General features: G+C 31.2%; 1 protein-coding gene across 2 annotated transcripts in view; it reads left to right on the top strand.

Annotated features, from left to right (window-relative positions):
- Positions 1 to 16012, top strand: part of LOC105784769 (pentatricopeptide repeat-containing protein At3g14580, mitochondrial) — a 147915-nt gene that overhangs the window by 88364 nt on the left and 43539 nt on the right. The gene's annotated exons all lie outside the window — the stretch shown is intronic.

The raw sequence follows: 16012 nt of genomic DNA, 5'->3' as shown, positions 1-16012 counted from the left end.
ACTTAATTTTTATAATATTAATATTATACTTTACTTTCTTATATAACTATAAATTTATACATTATTTAAAAACTAAAAGAAACTATTATTTTAAAAAGTAATTAAGGATTAATGGCTTGAAATCAAATGTAACACATATGCATTAGAAACTGTACATTTAAATGTAAACAAAAACAAAATTATTTCTAAAATTTAAAATTGATCAAAGGATGACTAAATGTTAAACCAAATATTTTCAAAATCAAACCATTATATAAACCAATAATAATAATATATGATTGAATCAGTTCAATAGACTCATTATATAACTTAATATTTTTAATTTTAACTTTTACATATAAACAAATGATTTTAACGGAATTAACATTTACTTATTAAAAATATATTAAATAATTAAAGATATTTTTAAATTAAAATGTTAATTCTATTAAATTTGACAAAGACGGAGAAATTAGGCAAAACGGAGTAATTTAGTTGTGAGATGGATTAAGATAGGGTACAGTACAAATTAAAATGGTCATCAAATTATTGATTTCATTCTATTTTGATCACTTAAATATTAATCTTTTATTTAGTCATTAAATTTTTAGAAATTAAATATTTTGATCACTTCCTCATTAGTTGCAATTAGATGAGTGACAGGAAATTGATATGAACTTGTTTTTATTGGTCTAATACAAATTTAGCCCCTAATGTTTAGACATTCCATCAATTTGATTCTAAATATAAAATTTCCGACAAATTTAATCCTCAATATTTACAAAATTTCTCATTTAGTTCAGATTCTTAAAAATAAAAATAAATTTAAGCTCAAAATTTTTGAAATTTGTCAATTTAGTTCTAATTCTAAATCTAGCCTTCAATCTTGTATAAGATGATATAATTAAAATAAAAATTCAATTAATATTATATAATTATTAAAATATAATTAATTTTTATAATTTATGATACTTATAACAAACAAAAATCAAGTTGAACATTCTAACTTGATTTAATTGATAAGGTTAGAAATTTTTATTTGTTTAATTATGAATGTAATAAGCAATTAAAAGTTGATTATGCAATATTCATCTTCTTCTTCCACGCCCCCTAGGCCCCCACTCACAACCCACATAATCACTTTTTTCTATGTGGATTAAAACACTTCCGTGTCTCTCCTTTGCTTTTCCTTCATTTAACAAAAGGAGGGAGCTGAAATTCAGAAATTTTGAGTAGAAAAAGGGGAACTTCAAAGCTTAAAACCCAAACCCTTTATGGAGTTATCATTGAAAGTGGGTTCAATTCGGTGCTATGTCAACAGTTGCAGTGTGGTATTGCTGCCTCGGTTCGGTGGACCTGAGGTGTTGCAGCTTTGATCCGATGTGTCTGTTCCTGATCTTAAGCCCAATGAAGCTCTTGTTCGAGCCTGAGCTGTTTCTATCAATCCCCTTGATTCCACCAGAGGAAGTCCCTCCTTGCTGCATGTGAAGAATTTCTTTTTAATTAAATTCCTTGTTCGATTTATATGATTTGATTTAATTTGCTTAATTCATCCATGAGTTGGTTTTTTCGTTGCCATGAAAATGTGAAGAGAAAAGAAAAGAATTTAAAATGTTGGATGGAGCTAGATTTTCTTTTATATAACATAAAATATATCTTTCCTTTTCTAAAATTTTGGAATTAAAATTAAATTTACAAATTTTGAAGACTAAATTTATTGAAATTTTTAGGATTTGAACTATAACAATAGATTTTGTAAACATTTAGGGTTAAATCTGTTGAACATTTTATATTTAAAATCAAATTAATAGAATATGTAAACATTAGATGATTAAATTTGTTATTAGACCAATAAAAAAAGCCCACATTAACTTCCTATCACTCATCTAACGATAACTAATGGGAGAGTGATCAAAATATTTAATTCGCACCGTTTTCATTAAACATCAAAACGTATCGTTTCAGTAAACTCTCAACCTCAAAATGCAGCGGTCAACTAACTAATTTTAACTAACATCTTTTTTCCATAACATGAAACTACTCATAATCAACTCATGATTTGACCACCACCGACTTGTGGCCTTCCCATCAAGTTCATGCTTAACCACTTAATCCTTGAGGATGATGAGGTCTCTCTCTTAATATATATATAGTAGGGTTTTTTGAACTTCAATTGAATAAAAATTGAAAAAAGAAGCAACGAAAAAATCATTTTAAAAAAAGCGAAGAAGTTATGCCTTTGTTTATGGTTTTGGTTGACTTGTGTATCAAGAAAAGTGAATATAAACATATATATAGAGAGAGAGTATAGTTTTTTGAACTTGAATTGAACGAAGAATCTAAAAAGCAGCAAAGGTAAAAAAGGAAAAAAAAGATATGCCTTTGTTTATGGTTTTGGATTGCTTGTGGAGCAAACAAAAATGAATACAAACAGCGTACGTGATTCCTCCATTGTTTCTTGTAGCTAAGCGTGGACCATTATGCACTTTTTAATACCAGCGGTTACCCAATATTTACAGGTTCAAGATTTCAACTCTTTCTTTTAGTTAGAACCGTTTTTCTTTACTTAAATAATACACCATTAATCCACTTCATGTGTATTTCTGTGTGTATATATAACTTGGAATAGAACTTTTCATCCAAAGTAGTCATACTAACAAATGTGGCTGTGATTGAGTGGTATTTTACAACATTCATATCTTAGCTATTGAGATTTTCTCACACCTTGAACTTAAAATAGTTAGCTATTTTTCTCTTGTATCATAATTTCGAATCATAGACCTTTTAACATTGAGTTCTATAATGAAAACAACATGATTATACTGAATTTTATAAATCTTTTAGCATCGAGTTTTAGGATAATTCTCCCGTTTCGACCTTACATTTAAAGACTCGGACATCTTGACTTGCACACATATTATGTTCAATATTATCATCGAATCTGAATAACATAAAATTAGAAAAGAAAATAAGTCAAATGAAATAAATATTTCTTGAATCAATGTTTGCTTTAAAAGTAGAAACAAATGGAAACCCAAAAATAGAAGTTGTAAACTAAAATTTGAAGAGAATTGAAACAAGATAATTTGATTTCATTTGGCAGTTTTACAAAATAGGTTGCAAATGAGGGATTCAAATTTTAGATTTATTGATAAATATAATTTGTATTAATTGAGTGTATTTGAAATATTGAATCAATTAAGCTAGCTGAATTTAGAATCTTCAATTCCCTTGGACTCCTTTTCTTTTTCAGCCTATTATCATCAAGCTATTGTTGGTAGATATAAAAGTAAATCCCTAAAGAATGAAATGCAACCATTTATTTCTTATTGAATTTTGTTAGATAATGTAATTTGGAATTTCTACATTATGTTTACTTGTTTATTTTCTTTGTGATTTAGTTTATCTTATTTAATCTTGAGATAAACATATCGTGGATTATATGTGTTGACATGTAATTAATCGTTGAAATTTAATTTTTTTTTCCTGCTTCAGAAGTGTCTAGATGAATTGCAATCATTGGACCTATCATAACAAAGGTTATTAAGGATTAGGGTACTAAACAATGAAAAAGATTACGTTGTATACCAATCGGGTTACCCAAAATGAGGAAATATGTTAGAAATGGGAGGTGTTTTAAGCATATGGAGCTGAAATAAATTCGTTGAATGGAGCATTCCAAGAATGTATATAATACTTCATCAACTACTAGTTCACCAATATTAACCGTATTGCACGAATTTAAGACGAATATCAAACTTGAATGTGTCCAACATACATATATTTAATTTTTTTCTAAAAAATATTTATATATTAAGATATATAATATACGCCATGAACATTTAATTAAGGAAAAGAAAGATTAACAAAAATTAAGGTGCACTTTTAATTTGATCATTTTAATATATATATTTTTGAATTTGTCAACTTCAATTTATGTATTTTTTTAATTCTGAAATTTTAGTTTTAACCCAAACTATAAAAAATAAATTTATTTGGTTAAATTCAATTACTAGTCTTATACTATGAGTATAGTTATAGATTTAGTCTATATTCTCTAATTAGATCATTTTAAGTCCCTTTACTTTTGAATTTTGAAATTTCAGTCTCACACGAATGAAAGTTGTTAATCCATTAAGTGGAATTTTGGTGAGTAATATGTGAAAATAACAAGTTGGAATGGCATTACACATATAATAATTTGTTTGTCATGTAATATTTTGAAAATAACAAAGTTTAACTTGATGAATTTAACAATTATCGTTTAGTGAGAATTAAAATTTTCAAATTTGAAAAGTACATTTATTAAAATGACCAAACTAAAGTATAGAGATTATACCCACAACTTTTGTGTAGTACAAGGACTAATGTCATAACTTAACTTATTATTTTCTATATTATGAGGAATGATTGAGAAAAAATGATTTTACAAAACAAATCCCTAAACATCATCTCACCTAACGGTTGAGCTTTTGATCGAATCTAATGTAAAAAATTTCGAGTATATCGAGTTCATGAATCTTATTTTATCATCTTAACTTGATTTAAATTTTTTTTTAATCAGGTTGAGTGAAATAAAATTTAAGTCGAGTTAAATAAATTTATTCAAGTTAAATTAATAAAATTAAACATGTCAAATTGAAATCTTCTTAACAATATGCCTCAACTTCAAGTTAGTACATAGAACCCAAACTCTTGGCCCAGTGACATTGGGTGATCACCTCAACAACTCAGGTTGTGGGATCAAATCAAAAGGACAACTAATCTACCGTAATTTGATATGTCAAATTAGGGTTCCTCGTTATACTTAAGGAGCTTTTTTTCAAGAAAATTAGTGTTTTTTCCGTAGTTTAGCATAGTTTTTAGATTTTAGATTTAATAAGTGTTTAATGTGTTTTGTGCTCATTTTGAGACTCAAATTGGTAAATGTGCCATTTGGACCCTAACAATCGATTAAGTGTTGTAGGAACTTGACGGTGACATGAAATTGTGCATAAACATAACAAAGGAAAGGGGTATCACAACATCACAACATGGACATCGCGATACCTCCTACAGGCTTGAAATGAAGACCACCTATAGTGGTATCATGATATCCCCCTTAGGTATCGCGATACCCTACTACCAAGGAAGACCCCCATTTGAGACAGTCCATGATATCGCGATATCCTGTGTTGGATATTGCAATATTGTCGTGAGGGGACCAAAAATGACATCAGAGGTAGTCCTTGTCCAACTAAAACACCAATAAAAAGACATGTTTAATGGCATTTTGGTCAAGAAAATTGGGTCAGAATAGCTACTAAAAGAAGCCAAAATTTGGCTGAAGAAAGAGGACCGTTAGACATAGTTTAGAGTAGTTTTTTTCTTAGTTTTCTCTACACATTTTAAGGTTTTACATTTTCCTTCTTCTATAGCTATAGTGCTAATCTTATTGCATTTTTCTTCTTCTTCTCATCGTTCATTAAGTTAGTTAAGTTAGTTATCACTGTAGCTAGGGTTTATTTACACTTTTAGTACTTCCCGTTCTCTTGTAATGACATTTTAATATCTTGCTTAATGTTATTTTTGTTTCCTTTAATTCCATCTGTTACAAAACTTTAACTTCAATGTTCCTTGTTCATATTTTTTTTTTGATTACTCATCTTCACTTTTCTTTTAAGTTTTACAAGTTAAAAATCTCAACTTGTATTTTCTTGTTAAGTTTGATGTTAATGACTGTCATGTTTTCTTCTTTTATGTTTGTTAGCTTAGTTTTTAGCATGAATACTAAACTTTAAGGGGATTGGTTGATGAAGATGTGAACAAGCTGATTTTTGAGTAAGAGACTGAATTGCAATAAATTAGACTAAATTAAATAAGCCTAAAAACTTAGTATTGACACCCCTTAGGGAAAATCAAGATAAGTGAGATCGAGAGATAATCTTATTAGGCACCAATTCAAAAGTCTTGAGTTAACCAGTGAAATTGAGAGATTAAGTAGACTAATTTGTCTAATTTAGTAAAGTTGAGACCAAGAGGTAAAATGGAACCACTTTAGGAGTTTAAGCAATTTAGATCCCTAATTTGATGATTATTGAACCACATCAAAGTTAACCAACCACTGTTTGTTCTTGATTGGATAGTTTTTGAGTTTTGCATACATAACGATTTAGTCGTTTTGGTAATTAGATAAAAAAAAATTAGTTTAAAAACTCAGATGTAAATGTTAGATATTGATGTATTTAGTTTTTCCTCCAAGTATTTTCATATCGTTATTGAATAATCGTGCATGTCTCATGGTCATGTATTGAGTCAAACTTACATAGCTTTTGGTCCACATAATCATCTTCCATCTATGTTATATACATATATTATCATATGTGTGATGTTAGCTTAATTGTAAGAAATGGTCGGTTTTTGCAGATTGTGAAGGTCCTAGAATGAGTGCTGAAGCCATTGCAGAAAGGATTTGTCAAGTGCTTGAACGTAATTGGAATATCTAAATTTGTTCATCTTGTTTGCTCAACAGCTAACAATTTTTTGCCTTTGATCACCCAAAATAGTCATACTAACAAATGTGGCTGTGATTTTGTATGGTATTTTGCAACATTCATAACTTAGCTACTGAGATTTTATCACACCTTGAACTACAAATAGTTGGCTGTTATTCTCTCGTATTCTAATCCGAATGACATAGGATATTATATACATTTTATCATTGGGTTTTATAACGAAAATAATAAGATCATATTGAATTTCATAAATCTTTAACTTTGGGTTTTAGGATATTTCTCCCATGCCGACCCTATATTTCAAGATTTGTGCACACATGCTATTTTCAATCTTTTTATCAAATCCAAATTAAATTTTGGGAAAAAAATTTACTTTTATTTATTTTTAGCTTATTATCATCTGGATATTGTTGGTAGATATAAGAAGAAAAGCTTCCAAAGAATGAGAACATGGCGATACAAAATCTTAAATCAACTAAGATAGATCTCGAATTTGGGATCTTTGATTCCCTTAGATTCTTTTTCTTTTATAAAGCATAGCTTGCTAACCATCAATTGTTGATACAAAATGCAATGGCATCTTCTTTCTTTTTGTTTGATAATCTAATTTGTAACTTCTAGATTATATTTACTCATTTACTTATTGTATGATTTGATTTATCCTATTCAATTTTATAGATAAAGACATCTTGGATTACATATGTTTACATATTATTGGTTGGTAAGATTTGATTTTTCCTATTTTTTCTTTGAATGTGTTGGGATGAAGTGCAACTATTGAATTCAATATCATAACAAAGATTATTGAGTTAAGGATTAGCATAATAAAAAAATAGAAAAGATTGCGTTGAATGCCAATCGGCTTGCACAAAATGAGGAAATATGTTGAAACGAGAAATGTGTCCAACATATATATATATATATTCAAATTTTTTTTTAAAAATAGGTATATATTAAGATCATATTCTCTTATTTTGTATCCATATCTAAATATATATCAAACACTTATATTTAAGGAAAATGAAGAGTAGAAATGATTATAGACAACGAAGTGTTGAATTTTACAAGAGAAAAGAATGGTTCTTCTTTGGCTTTTAATATTACATTAAGTATATGATAAAGGAAGAGAGAAAGACTCGAGCAGACAGGAAAATAAGAAGAAAGCAAAAGTAACAAATAAATATAGGAATGGTCACCGCAAAGCAAAAAAAATAAAAACAATGCTATGTTCGAACAAGGGCCAGTGACGTCTCCTTATCTGTAATTTTATGTTTTAAAATACAAAAATTAATGTGTAATTAATTTAGATGGAAAGAAATTGAAATGGATGAGGGGTTTCGTATCTTGCTAATCCAGAGAGCTTCGATTCTTCCAATACCATATCTTGCAATCGTTTTATTGTAATTTGAAAAGAAAAAACAAAGAAGCAACCAGTCTATGTGAACAACAATAGATATATAGAAGAGGGAAGATAATTCCAAATCACCCACCATATAAAACTAATAATATCCTATCCCTAAATAACGAAAAGTATAGGGGAGTCGGGTCAAATACTCAGGGACTAGATCACCATGGTTCCTCATTTCTCGAAATCCCGGTCGTGCCAAAGAAAAACAGCTGACCTAGAAAAAAACAAAATAAAACATAATTAAAAATATGAATGAATTGAAATTAAATAGATCAAAATCGTAATTGTGGTAAGAAACAGAATTGAGAAAAAAAAGGATTTTTCAATTGAGGGATTCCAGCCTCCGGTTATCTTGATCAGCCTTGACTTCGTAAATTAGTGAACCGACTGTGCAACCTTCCCAAAACATACAAAGCGGTCATTCTTTGCACAAAATGAAAAGATTACTTTTGAAATGAAATTTTAGTGAGAAAAGAAAAGAAACAGAATTGCTAAGAGCCTTGGAGGGAAGAACATTTTTTACAAAAGTGAAGAGTGAGTATTCATGTCACTCCATCCCCTATTTATAGTACATAAAAAACCTTAGTTTGATCATATCTAAACTCTAAATGATAATGTTTAAAAGATATAATTTGAAATTAAATCTAAACAATTAATAATCCTAACAATAATCCTAAAAATAAAATTCAAATTTAAAAAAAGTCTTATGTTCATAAATCTCTTCTTTAAATTTTTGCCCCAAGTCTTCCACAATTTGTATTTTCAGCACTACGCTTTTTACCTCCAATTTAGTCCTACAAGGTAAAAAATCATAAACAACCCAAATTAGTAGGATCGTATTCATTGGTATTATCAAACTTAATTAGAGTATTATCAAACTTGGTACGGCTTTTAATAAATGTAATTCATTGGTGTGTTGACAAATTGGGTGAGAATGCTGAGATATTGTAGAAAATAGATGATATATAAGAAGCAAAACTAGGTGAAACTTGAATAATTACTAGCTGGAAATAAGATCTAAACATGCAAAGAAAGTAGGAAACATTTCCTAAACTAGAGGCTATAAAATTACCTCTCAATTATCTTTTAATCGAAAGTCTCAATATGAAAATATGATACGAGGAACATATTTGACTTTGTAGAAATCTTTTCCTCTCTCCTTCACTTCATCTTTGAATGCCTTTGGCATTGATTCAATCTTCAGTTCTTTGAGGGTTGTAATGAACCTCAATCCCTCTGGAAGCATCTTCAAGTTTCCGCATTTCCCAATCTCCAATCGCTAAAGAGAAGGCATAGCACCTTCATCCACCTTCCACTCCTCCAAATTGTGGAGACTCCAAAGGCTTAGAGACTCAAGTCTAGGAAAACCCTGCGCAGAGCAAAACATTTCTTTTTGTTGGCACATAATTAAATTAACCTTGCACAAATAAATTATGAAAAGTTAGAAGAGTGAAGAGACTTGAATATGAAAAGTGAAAAAAACTTGAATATGAATAGTGAAGAGACTTGAAGATGAAAAGTTAAGAGGCTTGAATATGAAAAGATACACACATGCATGAATAGTCACAACTCCTAGCATATAGTGATATAGATGAATAGTCACTCACAACTCCTATATAAAGAGTTGTATGTGATGAAGAATTATTAACTTTGTGTGCTTGAAATAAAAGATTATTTGAAAGAATTTTTCCATACAAAATTTATTTCTCTTCTCCATTATATTCTTTATCATTTTTTTTGTTTTATTTCTCCAAATATTAATCATTCAACTACAAATTGGTATCAGAGCCTTGTTCGATCGAAATGAACAATTCTATTCCTCTTTCTTCCGTTCCCCAATTAACCAAAGAAAATTATGGCAAATGGAGTATCCAAATGAAGGCTCTTCTTGGATCTCTAGAAGTTTGGGAGATTGTTGAAAAAGGTTATAATGAAGTTGAGGCTAAAGAGGAGGAAGGATTAACACAAGTTCAAAAAGAGAGTCTAAGAAAATCAAGGAAGAAAAATCAGCAAGCCTTATTTTGGATATATCAAGGAGTTCAATCATATGAAGCGGCTTGGGAAAAAATAGCTTGTGCCACCACAGCAAAACAAGCATGGGAATTTTTACAAAATTCATTCAAAGGAGATGAAAAGGTGAAAAGAGTTCGGTTGCAAACTCTTCGATGAGAGTTTGAAAGATTGCAAAAAACAGAGTCAGAATCAGTTTTTGATTACTGTTCACGGGTTTTGTCCATAGTCAATCAATTAAAAAGAAATGGTGAAACTATGGATGATATTCGTGGTGTTGAGAAAATCCTCCGTTCTTTAGATTCCAGATTTGACTACATTGTGGTTGCCATTGAAGAATCAACGGACTTAAGTACCATGACTATTGATGAACTCACAGGTTCGTTGCAAGCCCATGAAGAAAGATTAAACAAGAAGAAAAAGGAAGTAGATCTAGATCAAGCACTCCAGTCAAAGTTGTCTCTAAATGAGAAGAAGGGAGATTTTAAAAATCAAAGAGGGAGAGATCGTGGTTGTGGAAGAGGAAGAAATTTTAGAGGAAGAGGCTCAAATGCTAGTGAAAGAGGTGAAGATGTAAGCACGGAGAATGGATGGAAAGAAGCCAACCAAAGTCAAAATTTTAGAGGATCACAAAGAGGACGTGGACGTGGAAATCAAAGAGGAAGAGGTCGTGGCTATTTTGAATGTTATAATTGTCGCAAACCTGGTCATTTGGCAAGTGAATGCTGGTACAAAAAAGAAGAGAAAAATGAAGCTAATATAGTACAAAATAATCAAGAGCAAAAGCAAGAAACTTTGTTGCTCGTATCTCATGGTGGAGAGATTAATGATGTCTGGTACATAGACAGTGGTGCTAGCAAGCATATGACAGGTAACAAAAATTTATTTTCGAAGTTCTTTGAATCTGATTGTGGAGAGGTAAAAATAGGAGATGGCAAAGCTTACAAAGTTAGCGGTGTTGGTGAGTTGGAGTTCAAAACAAAGCAAGGAAGGGTAGAGAAAATGTCTGAAGTTTATTTTGTTCCTGGTCTTAAAAGTAATCTGCTTAGCGTTGGGCATCTCTTGAAGAAGGGGTATGATATTCATTTCCGAGACATGGCTTGCTATTTATCAAAGAAAAATCAGGTTGTTGCTAGAGTTGGAGTGGCATCAAATAATCTTTTCTCTCTTACCCTTCAAAATCAGAATATGTCTTGTTTTATTGGTGCTCATAAAGGAATTTCAAAGTTATGGCATGATAGATATGGACATTTAAACTATGGAAATTTGGAGATGCTTTCAAGGAAGATGATGGTTAGAGGTTTACCAAAAATCGATCGGCTTGATGATGTTTGTAAAGCATGTCAACTTGGAAAGCAACACAAAATTGCTTTTCCTTCTCAATCCTCGTGGAAAGCAAGAAGACCATTGCAACTTATTCACTCAGATCTTTGTGGTCCAATGACAGTTTCATCTTTAAGAGGTAATCATTACTTTATCTCTTTCATTGATGATTACTCAATAAAGTTATGGGTGTATTGTGTCAAAGAAAAATCAGAGGCTTTTCAGAGATTCAAAGATTTCAAGGCAGAAGTGGAGAACTTTACTGGGCTGAAAATTAACACCTTGCGTCATGATCGTGGAGGTGAATATTTTCAAAAGAATTTGAGAAATATTGCGAGATAGTGGCATCCAAAGATGAAATGACAAATCGCCATACACCTCAGCAAAATGGTGTGTGTGAAAGAAAGAACAGAACAATTATGGAAATGGCTAGATGTCTTCTTAAGAAGAAGAGGTTATCAAGAAGATTTTGGGCTGAAGCTGTTTCCTACCGACAAGAAGCTTGGAGAATTGCACACCACATGAGGCGTGGTATGGTATAAAGCCTAGTGTTAGTCATCTTAGAGTATTTGGGAGTGTCGCCTACTCTCATATTCCAGATGCAATGAGAAGCAAGTTGGATGACAAGTCAGAGAAATGCATTTTCATTGGCTACAGTGAAAGAAGTAAGGCATACAAGTTGTACAATCCGGTGACAAAGAAGATTGTGATAAGCCGAGATGTTCGGTTTGATGAAAATTCCATGTTTGAAGATATGGAAGTTGAAATGGAAAATTTGCCAATTTTTCCTTTTGAACTTGAAGAAGAAGAAGAGGCAGTAATTGAGAATACTGAAGATGATGCTCAAGTAGAAAATCCTCCTGCTTCCCAAGTTCTTCATCAAATTCTTCTTCATCCAGCCCGATCCGAAAAACGAGAAGCATCCAAGAGTTATATGATGTAACGGATGAAGTTGTGCAAAATGATGTTGTATTCTTTGCCTTCTTTGCAGGAGAAGATCCAATTTCTTTTGATGATGCATATCAAGAAGAAATATGGAGGAAAGCCATGAAAGAAGAGATTTGCTCAATTGAAAACAATGATACATGGGAACTCACAGATTTACCGCCGCACAAGAATTCAATTGGAGTCAAATGGGTGTACAAGACAAAGATGAATCCGAATGGCTCTATCAACAAGTACAAGGCAAGACTGGTTGCAAAAGGATACAAGCAAAAGGAAGGAGAAGATTTTACAGAGGTATTTGCTCCAGTTTCAAGACTTGAGACAGTTCGGTTACTTATTTCTCTTGCTGCCCAAAACAATTGGAAAATGTTCCAAATGGACGTAAAATCTGCGTTTTTGAATGGTGTTCTCAAAGAAGAAGTCTATGTTGATCAACCACCAGGGTTTGTCAAAAAAGAAGAAGAAGAAAAAGTTTACAAGTGGAAGAAAGCTTTGTACGGGTTGAAGCAATCACCCAGAGCATGGTACAGCCGCATCAATTCTTATTTTCAGAAGTGTGGATTCCAGAAATCTCCATATGAGCATACTCTCTACATCAAAGGCAATTATCAAGGAAGATTCATGGTTGTAAGTCTCTACGTTGATGATCTTATTTTCACAGGAAATGATGTGAAGATGTTGAAAGAATTTCAGCACTCAATGATGGCAGAATTTAAGATTACAGATTTGGGAGAACTTCATCATTTTCTTGGCATTGAAGTTCATCAATCCGAGAAAGGAATTTTTATTTCACAAGAGAGCTACGCAAAGGAAGTTCTAAAAAAATTCATGATGGAAAATGCGAATCCAGTCTCTACTCCATGCATTACAGGTCTGAAGTTATCTAAAGAGGGTGAAGGAAAGCTTGTCAATTCCACCATATTCAGAAGTTTGGTTGGGAAGTTGATGTATCTGACTTCGACAAGGCCTGATATCGTGTATGTTGTTAGCTTGGTAAGTAGATTCATGGAGAAACCTTACTCCAATCACTGGGAGGCTGCCAAGAGAATATTGAGATATGTGAAGGGAACCATTGATTATGGAATTTTCTATAAAGCTAATACATTAGTTGATCTCATTGGTTATACGGATAGTGATTTAGCAGGAAGCATTGATGATAGCAGAAGCACTTCTGGTTATGTTTTTCACCTTGGTAGTGGTGCAGTTTCATGGAGTTCAAAGAAACAATCAATTGTGGCGCTTTCGACTACAGAAGCTGAATATATCGCTGCATCTTATGCAGGATGTCAATTGATTTGGTTACGTGGAATTTTGGAAAGTCTTAAGTAGAAGCAAAGCAAGTCAACAATTTTTTTTGTGACAATAGTTCTACTATTTCGGTCACAAAAGATCCAGTTCTTCATAGAAGGATAAAACACATTCGCATTCGATATCACTTCTTGAGGGAACTAGTGAATAATGGTGATGTTCAAGTTGAATATTGCAAGACGGAAGATCAGATGGCTGATATCTTCACAAAGCCTCTAAGTGGACAAGTCTTCAAGAAAAATGTTGAAAGGTTGGGAGTTCAAAGCAAGTTTAATTTAAGGGAGGCATTGTTGGCACATAATTAAATTAACCTTGCACAAATAAATTATGAAAAGTTAGAAGAGTGAAGAGACTTGAATATGAAAAGTGAAAAAAACTTGAATATGAATAGTGAAGAGACTTGAAGATGAAAAGTTAAGAGGCTTGAATATGAAAAGATACACACATACATGAATAGTCACAACTCCTAGCATATAGAGTGATATAGATGAATAGTCACTCACAACTCCTATATAAAGAGTTGTATGTGATGAAGAATTATTAACTTTGTGTGCTTGAAATAAAAGATTATTTGAAAGAATTTTTCCATACAAAATTTATTTCTCTTCTCCATTATATTCTTTATCATTTTTTTTGTTTTATTTCTCCAAATATTAATCATTCAACTACACTTTTCCTTTGAAAATTCCTTCGAATTCAAGAACCCTTAAGTTAGGCAGCTTCTCTAGTGTTGGCATTGGATCTTCCTCAAGGTTGTACAATCTCAATTTTATGTAAGCGAGATTTGAAGACAAGGAGTGGCAATCTTGAAACTTACTTACATCTGAAAGAAAACTTGCAAATACTTGTACAGCCAGAAAAGAGATGGGCCAAATGTTTTGGATCTATTGATTCGCCTTCACATAGTACATAATTTTTCTTTTTGGCCATTAGACCCTATTCCTATAATCTATAATCTATCTATAATATCTATAAAAGCATAAGTTTAAAAAAAATTGAATCGATAAAAATATCATTTATTTATTTTTTCACATTACTAAATTAACATTTAAAAAAGAATTATAATCAATTTAAAAAGTGAAAATATATGATTGTAGTTATATTGAAACAAAAGTTGTGATAAACATAATAAATTTAAATTTATTATTTGGAAAAAGAAATATATATATATATATGATAAAAAATTGTGATATTCTCAGTTTATTTGAATTTTTAGTTTAACTCAAGAATTAAATTGAATTTCTATTTAAATTGAATTTTTAGTTTAATTCAACTAACTTTAGCTAACATTTTTATTTCATAACATGAAACTACTCATAATCAACTCATGGATCGACCACCATCGACTCGTGGTCTTCCCATCATCTTCATGCTTGACCACTTACTCCTTGAGGATGACAAGGTCTCACAATCTCTCTCTCTTAATATAAAAAGTAGCCAAAAACAAGAAAACCATTAAAAACGGAGAAAAAGGTATGCCTTTGTTTATGGACTCAGCTTGCTTGTGTAGCAACAAAAGTGAATATAAACAATGTATGTGATTCCTCCATTGTTTCTTGTAGATAATAGCAGAACTTTATGCACTTTTAACACTAGCTGTTACCCAATATTTAGAGGTTCAAGATTTAAACTTTTTCTTGACTTAAATAATACACCATTAACCCACTTTCTTCATGTCTATTTGTGTGTGTGTGTCTGTATATATAACTTGGACTGGAACTTTTCATCCTTTAGGTTCTCAAGAGGTTGATAAATTCCCTTTTGGCGCAACATGACAGACTTCAACCTATGTATCTCAACATTGAAAGACAAGTATCATTTCGGATGTTTCCTAGTGGTGCTAGATTCAATGTTTTAGGTTAGCAGTGATTTTAATCCTTTCAAGTATTGATTTCTTGCATGCTATGTTTTTGTACTTATGCTTGTGCATTGTTTTTCTTAATATTTGCACGTAACATATTTGTGATTTTCCTCTGAAAATGGACTCAATAATGCTGCCATGATTGGCTATGCCTTTGATACTAATAAAAATTATGTTTTCGTGGTAGGTTTGCAGTAGAAAATCCTAATTTAATTTCTTATCATACTTGGTATCCGCATGTTTCAGTTGATCTTGAAACTTATGACATGATATGTTTGAAAATTTCATTAGATTGGGAAGTTGTGCGGTGGTGAATTTTGTTGTGTCATCACCGAAAATCTTGCGGTATATACGTTATTGAAAATTCTTAACAAATTGTAATGTATTATCTTTGTTGTTTTAGGATTCTGGCTCTTGTTGTTGTGGATATTTATTGCAATTGATTGCGATAGTATTCGTTAACATGATGTGATTGCAAACATGTTTGTGACCGCAATTTCAATCACAATTATATGTGTCATGTTGTTATAATCAAATATTGTCATTGGATTAAAGGTTTACTTTCTATCTTCTCATCCTCTTTGCCAAAACAATCATCCTTAATATGGGTATATGTACACATATATATGGATGTGAAGAAAGTATATCAAGCCTTTGAAGAAACATCCTTGTTCTTGGTTGAAG

Source organism: Gossypium raimondii, chromosome 11, assembly GCF_025698545.1.
Source record: "Gossypium raimondii isolate GPD5lz chromosome 11, ASM2569854v1, whole genome shotgun sequence".
NCBI classification, from domain to species: Eukaryota; Viridiplantae; Streptophyta; class Magnoliopsida; order Malvales; family Malvaceae; genus Gossypium; species Gossypium raimondii.
This window is presented reverse-complemented; position numbering and strand designations above follow the sequence as displayed.